The sequence below is a fragment of the Eufriesea mexicana genome, unplaced genomic scaffold (genome assembly GCF_001483705.2).
Source record: "Eufriesea mexicana isolate 0111107269 unplaced genomic scaffold, ASM148370v2 scaffold2837, whole genome shotgun sequence".
Lineage (NCBI taxonomy): Eukaryota > Metazoa > Arthropoda > Insecta > Hymenoptera > Apidae > Eufriesea > Eufriesea mexicana.
In genome coordinates, this window is record NW_016910883.1 from 28011 (window position 1) to 43647 (window position 15637).

Genomic DNA, 15637 nt, shown 5'->3' on the forward strand with positions numbered 1-15637 from the left:
CGTTTAGCGTGCAGGGAAGTAACCGTATTCAGTTGTACAGCAATAGATATATAGAGTTTAACCCTTTGCACTCGAGGGGCGACCCTCATACGCCATTTAATCGGATTCACATCGATGTTGATTAATATACAAAATTTAAAATTATCCAACGATGCTTGGGAGATCGAAATAAAATAATTCTATGTTTTATTATTATTATTATTTACCGTTTCAAAAATATCGTCGACCTTATGGCATAAAGTCTTCGAATTACTATTTTCCTGTGACGAAAAAATCGCTGAATGCAAGGGGTTAATAGCGTTCGATAAATACTCGCCCATCGAAACATTTTTAATCCTTTGCCCTCGAGAGGCACCTCTTAGTTGCCGTTTAATCAGATTCTAAAGCTGGATGTTAATTAATATATAAAATTTAAAATTACCCAACGATGCGTGGAATATCGAAATAAAATAATTCTGCGCCTTAATTTGCACACGACTTCTTATTTATCGTTTTAAAAATATCGTGGACTTTATGGCAGAAAGTCTTCGAATTACTATTTTTCTGTATAGGGTTAATACAGGCGAAATATATGCATTTATGCGAATATAAAAAGCAAGAGCTTTAAACACGCCCCTATGGGTCACGATACTTTAACCCTTTGCACTCGAGAGGCGCCCTTCGGTCGCCATTTGTTAAAATTTCGAAGCTCGATATTAATTCATACATCAAATTTAAAATAATGTAACAAAATAATTCTGCGTATTAATTATTATACGATTTCTTATTTACTGCTCGAAAAATATCGTCAGCCTTGAAGCAGAAAATTTTTCAACTCGTACCCTTCTGTAGCCAAAAAATCGTCGAGCGCAGAGGGTTGAAAACGTTCTACACTGTTCCGGATTAGAGACTGACTGCTGTGAGAGATAGCAGGCCCTTTTAAACCCAAAAACCGACCCCTTGGTGCCTGCATGCTATCGAAGGTTCTTGAAGTACAAAAGTCGGTATTGGCCTGCAACCTCTAACAGGCCTGTCACCATCGTTGCATGACCTTAGGTAACCCTTTCGCTACTAGGGGTGACTATAGTCACCGGCCACAATATCAGAAGATGGAAGTTGAAACAGGATGTCTATAATACAATCATGTGTTTATAACGATTAATGTAGATTTTATTAGAGATCTATTGCACATGAGTATTATACACCATATCCACGAAGGCCTACCATATTCATAATATGACATACAATTAGTTTCAAGGGTTGTCAACACGTTGTGGCTCTTTAAGGCGCGAAATATGAATTGAATATACGAATTTATTTCAATAATTATCTTTATTATTTTTAATTTTTGACGTTGAAATTATTTTATTCATAGCTATTAATTTAGATTTATATAATTTAATATTTTATATTAATTTATTAATTTTAATTTCATTATTATTATTAATTATTTTATTTATTGCATCTATTTCTACAAATATATTTCAACAATTATCTTCATTACTTTTAATTTTTGACGTTGAAATTATTTTATTAATACCTATTAGTTTAGATTTATTTAATTTAATATTTTATATCAATTTATTAATTTCAATTTCATTATTATTATTAATTATTTTATTCGTTGCATCCATTTCTCCTAAGAGAAATTTTTGTAAATACGTTAAGACGTGTCCTATTTTCAACAAGCAACAACAAATATTTTACAGGAATAAATAAGAAAATTACATTTCGATTTAAATAAAAATAAGGATAAACTTCATCGCGAGCGTTTTATAAAAATAAAATATCCGAAGCAAATGATTTTGACCAAGTTTGGCAGTTGCAGCGTTAAAAAAGAACGAATCCGAGTCTCTGAATCTGCGTACAAAAATATGCTCGCATCTGGAAAAACCCGAATCCATCTAGAAAGAACGAGAAATACGCGTGCAAGAAATTTGGAAGCACGTCGCTCTCGGATGAATCCTCGCGAAAGAGTCGGCGAGCCTGACGCGACGAGCGCTCTTTATAAGAAGACGCCCTCGCCCTCTCCACTGGTGTCTCGAAGAATTCGATTCCGCCCGAATCCGCCGGCAAACAGTCTCCCGCGTCGGAATTAGGCCAGTCGCAAAATAGCTGTACCCGGACGCGTTTATAACGCGGCGTGCGTGTCGTCGCGGCCACTTTCGAGCGGTGGAAACACCGCTCGTCTTTGCGTGCCACACGTGCGTTCCTCCGCCGCTCTTGGCTGGCATTATCACGTGTCGACCCCGTGCCGGCCCCCACCGGCTTTTCCTCCTCGTCCGTGAATTCCGTCGATCCGCGATAAATCCAGGATAAAGCACGACCAACCTTGTTTATCGAGGATCATGCTCTACCCGTCTGCTCGGTCGCTCCGACAACCCCGAAATTTTTATTCTCCCTCCCTTTTTATTTGTTTATTTATTTATTTATTTATTTATTTATCTTAACGGGTAATAACCCTTTGGTAACGAGAAAGATAATAATATAGTTAATAGAGTCATCTAGAGTTGTTCTTGGCCGATAAAAGATACTATGCTTGGTATATACTATGTTTAACCCTTTGCACTCGACGATTTTTGTGCTAGAGAAGAGTAGAAATTCAAAGATTCTCTACTGAAAAACTGACGATACTTTTTTAAGCAGTAAATAAAAAATTGTCGACCTTTGAAAATATCGTTTCAAAAATATCGTCGACCTTGTGGCATAAAGTCTTCGAATTACTATTTTCCTGTGAGTAAAGAATCGCCGAGTACAAGGAGTTAACCCTTTGCACTTGACGATTTTTGGGCTAGAGAAGAGTAGAAATTCAAAGATTCTCTACTGAAAAACTGACGATACTTTCTTCAGTAGGAAATAAAGAATTGTATAATAATAGAATTGTAGAATTATTTGACTTCGATACCTCGCACACTGTTACATTACATTAAATTTGATATATTAATTAATATCGATCTTCCAAATTCTATGAAATGGTGACTGAGGCTCACCTCTCGAGTGCAAAGGTTAATATCGTTTGATAGATACTCGCCCATCGAAAGATTTTTAATCCTTTGCCCTCGAGAGCTGCCTCTTAGTCGTCATTTAATCAGATTCTAAAGATGCATGTTAATTAATATATGAAATTTACAATTACCCAACGACGCGTGGAATATCGAAGTAAAATAATTCTACGTCTTAAATTGCATACGATTTCTTATTTAAAAGTATCGTTTTAAAAATATCGTCGACCTTATGGCAAAAAGTCTTGGAATTGCTAGTTTCCTGTGACGAAAAATTCGCCGAGTTCAATGGATTAATAAAATTTTCTTTCTCCTCTCTTCTCATCTCTGTCTAAATTTTCGTTCCCTGGAACCACGAGGTTCCCTGACCGAAACCACGATTTCGGCTGGTCGATGCGGGCTAACCGAACGCCACCTAGCAGATTTGCTCCTGCTGCGTTCGCCACGAAAGTTATGGCTGCCGCGGAGTTATGTATAGATCCGTACGCGAGACTTATTAGCTAAGCTATCTAATCACGCCGGCGTGGAGGCTAATCTTAGACCGTTACTTTGTACTCTCGTCATCGATGCTTAATTATACGCGACAGGAAAACCGCGTCATCGAGATGTGTTACGTTACCATCGATCCGCGAGACAGACTTCGCGGATCATCGACGACTGCAGACTGATAGAAGTTGGTATGACAGTGGAGTTGAAAAGAAAGAAACACTAATTATAAAGAGAACGCTTTAACCCTTTGCACTCGAGAGGCGACCCTCAGTCACCATTTAATCAAATTCTGAAGAACGATTAACACGTTGACTGCCATGGGGGTCACCCGTGACCGGCACTCAACTTGGCGGGGGCGCCACGGGGGCCACCGATGACCGGCGACGCGACCATTAGTAAAAATACATAATTAGAGTAAATATCGATACTGATAAATTTTGAAATAGTACCATTGTTACTATAATGGTTCGAAGAAATTAATGCCATACAGAACATGCAGAAATAATTTTATTTATACAATGAAAAGGTGAACCAAAACAGTCGGCACAATAAGTCGCCACTTTTTTAGTGCAATTCTTTGCTCTCATTCTTCCTAGCTGATTTGAATTATTTTCATAGTACACTTTCCAAAATCGCCTTACATTTCGCACACTTCTAGGTTTCTTTTTAAATTCGTGACGACGTTTTTTCTGTACGTATTGCTCGATGAAATGCAATCTTCGTTATCGGAACATTTCACTAAATACATCGCTAACTTCATCCTAAAATCGGGAATAGAAATATTTCTTCGAGTTGCTTTTGAAACAATTGATAATGGTAAAAATGGTCTACAGCGCCTCGGGGGTCACCGGTGACCCCCACCACGAAAAATACATTAAACGCGATTATACAACTCACCTTATCTGTTGTAAATAATATTTCAACATAATATGCATCGCATAATAAAATATTCATATTGGCGCCATGGGCGAACCATGTAAAATGCGCGTGGCAGTCAACGTGTTAATATATCAAATTTGGATAACGCAATAATACCTGGAATGTAGGAGTAAAATAATTCTACATCTTAATTTGCATATGACATTTAACTTACCATTTTCAAAATATCGTTTTACAGCAGAAAATCCTCGAATTATAAGATCCACAAAAATAACGAGAAGGTCTCCGAGTGCAAAGGGTTAATAATTGATAACTCGATCGGTGTGTGCTGTACAACGATTGCATAGGGACTGATTCGTTTGAACAAAGGAATTTGGCTGGCGACCGACACGTACACAATTATACATTAGTATGCAGTAGAAAGGAATCATTTTAACATCGACGTTATATGTAAGATGTCTCGACTTACGTCTTTAGCATTCCAACACAGACACGTCGATCTGGAGCCTTTCGCGGAAACGGGAAACCGCATTGTGGTTAATTAAATTAGCGATCTTCTACGTTCTTGTGAGAAATAAACATGGAGAACAGGTACACACGAGGGGGTTAAATTTTCTGTAAAAATGCGGGATACGATTCTAGGAAAGTTTAGGAAACTATCCGTTAGGCGTCTATCCAATTTTGTCAGCAGCACGTGTTCCTAAATGTCCCGACTCCCCAAACCGTAAAAATCGAACGTATCGGTATGGCGCGCCATTCGAATACCTCGTGGACTCTATTTCTAGCTTGGAGTAAATATCCGCGAATAGCTGCTTAGGAATCGAAGCAGACTCTTCCTTCATCCAGCCTAGATAGTGTCAATTGATAACCGGTGGGCCATAGAGGCCATCGGTTGGATCTCATATCCTAGCCAGACCTGAAGTGGCCCAAGAATAATACGTTAATATCGAGTATCGTTGGTATGATGTCGATAAAATTCGCAAATTACACCTGTACAATATATTAATCGTCATTGATAATTTAACCCTTGACAATGCCAGTCTTACGCACCGATGATTATCAAACGAAAAATTCGCTGTCAGTCCCTAGAATCCACACCGTCCAAACGAAAAATCTACTGTCAGTCCCTAGGGACTGACGTAGCACCCAACGTGATAAATAATTTGTTCCAATATCACAAAATTAAAATAAATAATAAAACTAATAGTATAACATAATAAATAAAAAAACTAATAGTATAATATAATAAATGATAAAATTAACAATATAACATAATAAATAACAAATTCAAATAATTCTTCATCAAAAAATTCATTCAAATAAATTCTTCCAACACATGGATTAACATATATAATGGTATAATTCAAGCAGTCAGAATTTTAAACAGAGGAGAGTAAAGTAATGCGTACTATAGAGAGTAATCATATCCACATAACCTGCCATAACTGCCGATTTTAGGCGGTGCGGTGACAGTATCCGTGGATGCCGCCTATATGCGACGGTAGGACACAGAGAACATTTCGTGGCGGCCGCCTATAGGCGGCAGTAGTACACACGCAGCGTTCCGTGGATACCGCCTATAGGCAGCAGTGGTACCGAAAGGGTTAATCTTATTTTATCCCTTCCTGTAATCTTTCGTTTAAAATTTCCACGCATACTTTATATGTCGTATTCCTCATACATCCCAGATTTGTGACTCCTCCGCAGTTTTTGACTTCTTTCTCTTCTCCTTCTTTGTAAATGGGACATAATACTCCCTATTGCATTTCTCCAGTACATCGCTCTCCCTTCATATTCGTCTCATCACTTTCATCACTGCTTTTCCTATACTTACAGGCATATTTTTCCATACATTGTTTACCAACTTATCTTCTCCTGGAGCTCTGCCTGTTCTTAACACGTTGAATGCCACGGGGGTGACCGGTGACCGGCACTGAACTTGGCGGTGGCGCCATGGGGGCCACCGGTGACCGGCGACGCGACCATTAGTAAAAATACATAATTAGAGTAAATATCGATACTGATAAATTTATAAATAGTAGCATTGTTACTATAATGGTTGGAAGAAATTAATGCCATACAGAGCATGCAAAAATAATTTTATTTATACAAAGAAAAAGTGAACCAAAGCAGTCGGCACAATATGTCGCCACTTTTTTTAGTGAAATTCTTTGCTCTCATTCTTCCTAGCTGATTTGAATTATTTTCATGGCACACTTTGCAAAATCGCCTTACATTTCGCACACTTCCAGGTTTCTTTTTAAATTCGTCACGACATTTTTTCTGTACGTAATTGCTCGATGAAATGTAATCTTCGTCCTCAGAACGTTTCACTAAATACATCGCTGACTTCATCCTAAAATCGGGAATTGAAATATTTTTTCGAGTTGCTTCTTAAACAATAGATAATGGCAAAAATGGCCTACAGCGCCTCGGAGGTCGTCGGTGATCCCCACCACGAAAAATACATTAAACGCGATTATACAACTCACCTTATCTGTTGTAAATAATATGTCAACATAATATGCATCGCACAATAGAAAATTCATCGTGGCGCCAGGGGCAATCCCTGTAAAACTGGCGTGGCATTCAACGTGTTAACTTACAATTAGCTATTTAATCCCTTCTTCCTTACTAATTTTCTCTTCCCTCTCTTCTAATCCTTCTTCCTGTTTAGCTACCACTGCCACTTACCTTTTCTAGCTTCCCCCAGTATTTCCACGAAGATTCTTCGTCACTCCTCTTGTTTTATTTCCGTGTCTATTGCTTCTCCTTTTTTCTGAATCTGTTACTGTACTTCCATGCTTCCTGTTCCGTCTTTATGCTCTCGATCTCCCTTTCCTCTTTCCTTTCATACACTTTTCTCTGTTCGTCGCACCATAGATTCGGGAAACATATTCCTGATGGATTAATACTTTCACTGCCACCTTTGTCATATATGACCGGCCACGGTTTCTTCTGTGACGTGACACTGGTCATTGGTGACAGGAGCTCTATATGCTTTGAATAATAAAAATACGTGGCGTCCTGTAATACGAGCGAAACATGTGATTTCAACGTGGCAGTCAGAGGGTTAATTCGTGCGTGCAAAAATCGAGCGATCCGTATCGAGATCTTCTTTATTTCTTCTTATTTATTTATTTCTTATGGTCGGAAAAGCGAATGTGGATTTGACTGTTTCGTTGTCGACAAATTCAGATATTGCTGATGAAAAAAAAAAAAAAAAAATCGCGACGCCCAACGTGGGGCTCGAACCCACGACCCTGAGATTAAGAGTCTCATGCTCTACCGACTGAGCTAGCCGGGCTACTTTGGCAACGAATGAGTCGTCCCGGTAGAAGTGCTACGAGGATTTACTCGAGACTTCGTATCTTCCGTCGAATCTTGTAATCTCGACCCCTCGTACGATTAACGTCAGATGCATCCACGGAGATTTACGCGGATCGACGAACCGATAAGGGTGAAGACACCGGTGATAATCGGATAGGTCGTTGCCGCGAGATTCGGCTCTTTTATGGGATTTAGTGGCTTTAACATAGGACTAATTACGTCTGTTGCTTTATCTACGAACAAATAATCTTATTAGCCGGTCTTTACGAGATATGGTTACACGGGAAAGATAATATTCGCATCGCATAACGGAGCACTTCTCCGAAGATTCGTGGGCGGAAGAAGCAGGTTCCAGGACGCGGCTCGATCGCTCCTCGTCAACGCGAGAGCCGTCAAAGGAGCCGAGCAAACCGAACTCATCAACGATCAAAGGATTCCCGATGTGCCAGGGAAAGGAATTTTCTCGCGGGAACTCGAGCGGATTCGGTGTGAAGCCAGCATTAACCGCCTATATTTGCAATAGGCCGATACTGGCAAGCTTCCAAGGGATGCTTGCTAGCACGTTGAGATTCTTAGAAACAGGCTGCTTCCCCTTCTTCCTCTCTGCGTCTTGCTCTTTCTCCGTCTTTTGCCGCGAGTCCGCTCGCAGGTCGATGCACGATCATCGGGTTTTCTGGGTTAATCACCGAGCTTTTGCGCGCAGTTGCAGCACCTATTTACGAGCTCAACCCTCTAATGGATCCTCGATGATCGGCCGTGATCGATAAGTGCCCAGTGACGTCGCGCAGGACAATCGCTGGTAGTCGATGATCGATATCTCGCGATCCTTTCGAACCGGTTGCGCAATCTACCGTCCAAACGTATCTCTTTTTCTTATTTATTCCTCGAGATCTCTCGATACCGTCGATCGACGGCCGCGTATCGCGATCATCAGCGGAACCGCTGAGGAATTCATAATCGTCGATCGCGAGGAGTGGGGGCAGATCGGTTCATCGATCGGCTGCCATCATCGTCGCTAACTGTTGCGGACGTGCTCGCATCCGCGTAATGGCAGCGGAAAATCGTCGGTTTCCAGGATTGATTCGATGTTTCCGCGATCGAGTCATCCGCGCGCCGTGATTAATAGACTCGGCGTGCCGTGCGTCGCGTAAACAGTAATAAATTAACGATTCGCGGTACGCTATCGACCCCTGTTCTCTACGGGGATTGTTCAAACAGGCGGGAAGGATAACGCGATCGAACGAGCTCGCTCCTTGATGAAACGCAGGCCTGACCTAATGCACCGAACGATATAATCCCAACGATGCAGCGTGAGCCCTCGTCCACTCGCTTGATCCCGCGCGGCCGGATTATTCCAACGCTCTCGCTCCCTCCGATCCCGGCACCCACGATCATCGCGAAGCGGAAATCGCGCGAGACGCGAGCGGAATTCGTCGCCTCGAGTACTGGGAAAAGATGGCGACTCGATTGCCTCTCACCAACAGCAAGTAGCGTTATTCAAATTGGGAAACGAAATTCCAATTAATCAAACCCGCGATATAACCCTCGATTCCGGGAATTTTTATTCCATTTATCGTCGCTCTATCAACGGCGACACTTTCTTCTTGGAAAAAGTTTATCTCGCAGGAAAAAGCTACTTAGAGTTCAATCTAGACCGGTAGACGGAAACGTGGGAATAAAAGGAGATATCGAGAAATTGATTATGCGTGTCGAAAGAAAAGTCGCAATGTCTAGCGACGAAAGCGGGAACTTTGAATATGGACGTTCAGTAATTTATTTATTTATTTAACCCTCTATGGACCCGTGTAACTTTCAAGTTACATACTAATGTATGGGTATTTTATTAAATACCGCATTCATCGTTATCGTCTTGATCACTCCAGTTCGCATAGTAATTTATTTATTTATTTAACCCTCTATGGACCCGTGTAACTCTCAAGTTACATACTAATGTATGGGTATTTTATTAAATACCGCATTCATCGTTATCGTCTTCATCACTCCAGTTCGCGATTTTTCTTTCCATATATTTATAATTATTTTTACAATATTTCTCGTGGATCCATTTTTAAAAATTCTAATTCTTTTTCATTTACCGGTTATTCGATCATGATAGATTAGGTCCTCTATGGTCCCCTATGATCTTTTCTCCACAAGATGGCGTGGAAAATTATCTTGTCTATCTATTGCACGTTATCTTGGCACAATAGTACAACCATTGTTAATTCAAATTTTCAATGTGAATTCGTTATAATAAAATTGTCAAAACTGCTGAATTTATTGGTTGATATTTATTGATTTTATATTACATACGATTCTTATAGTCAAGAAAAATATATATTCGGTGCATAGAGGGTTATCGGGTAAACACCATTTATGAAGAAGTAATACGGTAATATTGAACGTCTTTTTATTTTCCGAAGTTGGTACGACTGGGTCCTGAAAGAGAGGAGTAGTGTAGAAAATAAAAAGAAAGATACAGAAAGGGGAAGGAAGACAAAGATGTGAGTAAATGGATAATCTGATAAGCATATTTATTGAACATATAATAACAGCACAACATTAATTATAACTAAAACTCGTAAAATAAATTCGCTGCTAACTACGATATAATTTCTCGAGGACTCTCTTACACACAGTGTCTATTTGTAATCACTGTCATTCACCTACTAATTGTTTTTCGCGACTCTCTGTCATACTCGTCACACACTCATACCACACATTCTATGCAACCACTACTACAAAAGATATATATGCATTTTTCGTTACTGATTTCTCATTTATTATTATTGAATTTTTGCAGTTAGCTTTTCTATAGGTGTATGTATGGCGTTTAAATGGGTGAGCTTGTGAGTAGAGAGGCAAAGAAAAGAGTTCTCTCATAACCTCAACAAGTAAAATAAAAATAATTAAAAGAATAACAGTAAAAATAAAACTAAAAGGAGCATAATTACATACAAACTTATGTTAGTGGTGGATGAAATATGAATAATAATAAGAACAATTCTTTATTTAACTACATAAATGACCAAAACACAAATATTAAATTTAAATATAATTAATTTCTCGCAATCACGTGCTCACACCTCTTCTCACCATTAAAACTCAATTACAACTGACCTATACCCAATCACTCTCGTTTTGTTCTTTCTTCTTTCTTACATTACATGAGGACACACGCAATTCACACGTATACTAATTTATCACAATAACCTGAATTCGTTAGATATTGGCATCTCATGCATACTTGTCCCATCCGTTTCTCACCGACATCGCTCCTTTGTTATATCAACACGTATATATTCAAAAATCCATGTAACCATTACCACACTTATACAGCAGATACATTGTTCTACATCATAAGTGCGCAAAAGTAGACTACGAAGTACTGCAATGCTTATAACTGAAGATTTGTAGCTTTTAACCTTTTGAGTCCCAAGCAGCGCGATCGCGCTCAACTTTGCTGATGCATGTACGTCACATAGTACCAACAAGCGCTATTGCGACGATTGGGATTTTTCGACAGAAAATTAAACAAGCGTTCGGACTTCTTCGCACTCGATTAAGACAAGCATTATCGCGCTGTTCAGGGTTTTTCGACCGTGTTCTTCCGAAAGCCTCAAGCTCTGCTTGGCACTCAAACGGTTAATCTGATTGCCTCAGTCTTAAAACTATCTGAGGATAAATTGAAAAAGTTCAAGTAAGTCAGCAAGTGAATTGGCTAGATTACAAATTCAACTACAAAACATCTCGAGTTGCTGGTTCGTTCGCGCGGAAAGGGTCTCGAGTGCAAAGGGTTAACTAAAGCAGCCACCGAGAGTTAGAATCATTAGAATCGAGTTCTCTCTCTCTCTCCTTACAATAGGAACATCAGCCATCATCAGGAACCACAACACAAGACAACCATAACCCCTTGGAGACAGAATATTTGGAGTGGTATCTACTGAAATCCTGATACCGACCTCCTATACCGTAACCTGAGGATTACCTGATCCGTTAATGGCTTTGTGTAGGAAGCAGAGATTATGGATTTGTTTTTAAATTCCAGGGCACGCATATCGAAGGAATGCATTATAATTCTAGGATGGCGAATACTGGTTTTGAGACACCGAAAATTATCGGAAGAACAAGAACACGATAACGCAAACTCAAAACTCGTAAACTGATTTAACTCAGGAAAGGAACACCAAGATAACGAAATGAAAACGCACAAGGACTCACTCTTTTAAAACTCTTTTTCCAACACCAAGCGCCTCACGCTTGTGCTGGTCACAACCGATTTCCAAGGACTCTGTTTTGCTTGTCAAGGACCACGCTTTTATGCTTTCCTTAACCTACGCTTCACATCCCAGTAGAGGAGTCACGCAACTTAATTTTGTTATATAGAATAACTTTTCGATTTGCTTCTAGAAGATTTCGATCGGTTTACAATTTGTTTTTATTGGCAATAGCCGATTCGCGATTTCTTTTGGTATCCTACATAATCATGATCTATTATGATACCTGATAAAGACGTTGATCCGACTAGTGGTAGGTTTAACGTTGGGAGATAAAGCGTGGTTTCCGAAAATTATTCGTTACGAAATAATCTCTGTCGTCAGTGTTTGGAATAAATCGGTTGGGACATCTGTGTGGTGGGAAAAATGGCGGTTCTATTTTAGCTACGGCCGTAATTGCGGCCGCGAGCTTTCTCGAAGCGCGTAGGAAAGGAGGTTCCAAGAGAACTCGTCACGGAACAAAGGTGGCCCGTGGGTTCGCGCGTAACTTCTAATATTGAGAACTTGACACATCGGGAAGTTAGTGGCTCGAAGCCAAGAGGCCGTTCGCTTCGGGAAAGCTCCTCGTTCGCTGGACGACGACCCTGAATCGTCGTTATACACCGACCCACGTCCCCTAACGTTCCGTCCACAACGATCCGATTTCCCCGTTCGCTTCTCCCGTCCGTTTTCCCATGGATTTTCGGTGAAATGGTCCGCGCGGATCTGGAAAATCGCTGGGTGATACGCGCGCGAGCACGTGAACCGTGACGCGTTTCCTGGATGGCTGGCCGCCTGGCCCTCGTTACAAAGCACAGGCCAACGCCGTTTTTGCGAGGTGTCCGTGAAAGGGTTGATCGCGATGGCGGTTGTTGGAGCTTGGAAAAACAACGCTGCCGAGGGGACAAAAAGGCACGGGTTTCGAACTAACAGGTTCACCGTCGCGAGCAAACTCGATTATAGGTAACAACGCTGCAGCGAGGAACAGGTCGCTACACCGGTTGCACTCTCTCTCCCAGCTGCGGTTTTTTTACTCACCGGATAGCCAGTTTTCACCGACACTTCGAGTTTGCCGACTGGTTATCGAAAACAGACGGGAAAGAGCGTTTCGCGTTTATTCGCTTTGTACTTTCGGTGCACCGGTGGTGAACGATCGGATGGAGCCCGATGGGACGTAACCTCGCGACAGGGATGCAGCGTTCGCGGTGTGATAAACCCCTACGATTCTTCATACTTTACCTCCCTTACCCGAAACTATCAACCTCCTGCATAATTATCTAGCGCTATACCCAAAAATAGACTTCTTGTTCTAAAATTTAATCCTCTTCGCAAACGCTCCACTCCGATTTCCCACGTCGCCAGACATCTTACCATAGAACTAACCCTCTCCATAAATATCCTATCTTGATTTTCCAATTATCCTATCTTAAAGCTAATCAAGAACACTCTACCTCCATTTTCCACGCCACACTTAAAACCAGAGGTATCAAGAAACTCACTTATCTCCAATAATCAGAAATATCCTTTCTCACTCTTTGGAACCATCCCCAAAAAACTCATGTATAAAAGCTGACCGAGCTAGAAAATAAAACAGTCTTAAGCATACCATCAAACTATACGGAGTTTCGTTCAACCTTTACTCGCCAGTTGTATATGTCACTACGGTACGTTATAATTGCGCTATTGGTAACGACATATTGATACTATGATACAATAGATACGAACACAAATATCTCGACTCTTTGCATCGTCCGAACAATTCAACTTAGTTCGAACTTAATACTTTATTGTCATCGAGAGTCGTTTGACTCCAACTACCTTTTCAGTGACAGCGGGGTCGAGGCTGGCTATCGGATGGATCGTGCATTTGGAAATTCTTCGTGAATAACGTAAATAGTGGACAGCGAGACAGCGATAATGATTAGCCGAGGCGAGACGCGAATGAGTCAATGACAGGCTCCAACAGGCGTTCGTAAACTCGTGTTGTCGAAGTCAGTGTGTCGAGAAACGATAGCCGGATCGCAGAGTTACGGAAAAATTACGAAGCCGGTTGCCGATTCTAGGAAAAATGTCGTCGAACCGAAGTTAAGCTGCAGATAGTTAATTAGCCGACGATAATCCACTCGACCCTCGCTGGTGCAACAACACGAGCTGCCTCCCGTGTCAAGGCTGTGCTCCGTAGAGGTCGTGCGTTTCCTCGGATTAGATTTTTCGCTTTTATCCAGCTAGTCGCTCGAACGTAAATAGCGTAGCTAGAATATCTTTATTTCCTCCTGCTGCTGTTGACAGTGATTTTTCTGCCAACTGGAATCTCGACGATGCTGATCTACGAATAGACTAGAAGATGGATTTAGTCTGTACATCGTGGATCAGGGTATTTTGATCCAGGGATTTTCCACTCGACGAGACCGGCGCTGGCAATTTTCTCGATACGATCTGCCTCATCGAATTAATTTCGCTTCTCTGATCGGTTCTCGCTGATAAGTCTCGTCCTTTTGCTAGAGATTTCATCGCGACTCCATTGGATATAATTACTCTTTCCTCTCGTCGCATTACCTTTGAAAACGCCATTACCGAAGTTTTGTAAATTTGTCATTTATTCGTACTTCCATTGATAACAATGAAAGTATAATGTGGTAAGGATCGGATTTATAGACATTGAACTTCAAATTTTGATTATATTTTATTCTCTTGCGGTACAAATGCGTGGAGGCTTGAGACATAGGGTTACCGTATGTTTACTGATAGATATACCTTTCGCAGAAGAATTGATGAAAATGAAATGCTACTTGATTGGTAAACATTGTACTATAAAAGCTAACAGGGAAGGTAAAATAACTCTGAGTTGCTGGTAGGTCATATTAGTCGCCATTTGATAAAACTTCGAAGCTGGATATTAATTAATATCCCAAATGTAGTAACAAGGATCGGATTTATAGAGATTGAATTTTTAACTTTGATTATATTTTATTTTCTTGCGGTACAAATGCGTGGAGCCTGGAGTCTTGTGAGATGCGTAATGCAGGCGGTGAATTGTCGATAGTGTGTCCCCTCGAACTCTTCAGTCAGGTTCTTATAGGTCCTATGACGACCCATTGCGTCACTCAGTCCTGCTTCGAAAATTGATAAGCTCGATGGTTCTTCGAGGCAAACATACTGCGCGTTGCTGGAAAGAAGTCATCTGAGAAACTTATTGAACCGAATCCCCACCAGCCCAACCATTCTAACATCATGGCAAAAGTAGAGTAAAACGCTTCCCTTATTGGTAGAACTGATCCCTTCCTATTAGCTCGGTCATAGAACACCATGTGACAAAGGAAGCGAACGAAACAACGAGACAAAGTGAGACTGTTGAAAATAAGATACGTTTTATCGTATCGAATATATAAAAATTAATCTGTCAAGAGAAATTGATATATCTTTAAACTATGCGTCGAAGAGGGAATGATTGAAGTGTTTATTTTACACGTTAGATCAGAATTAGGGGACCGGGACGAGTTGCAATCGCATACCCTTTTGTCTTCGCTCTAGATTTGACCCTCTGCTAGAATAGATATACCTTCCTTGAGAGAAATAATAAAGAACATTATAATATAACATAACTATTTCTTTTGCCCATAATCCCAATAGAGACAGACTCAACAAATAGATGCAAGAGCGTAGACTCATCCCAAAAGTACATTAACTTCCGATTCTTCCGAT

General features: G+C 40.6%; 1 non-coding gene across 1 annotated transcript; it reads right to left on the reverse strand.

Moving 5' to 3' along the window:
- Positions 1–7583: 7583 nt before the first annotated feature.
- TRNAK-CUU (transfer RNA lysine (anticodon CUU)) lies at positions 7584–7656 on the reverse strand. The gene has a single exon. It is a non-coding gene; the product is annotated as a tRNA-Lys (tRNA).
- Positions 7657–15637: the final 7981 nt, after the last annotated feature.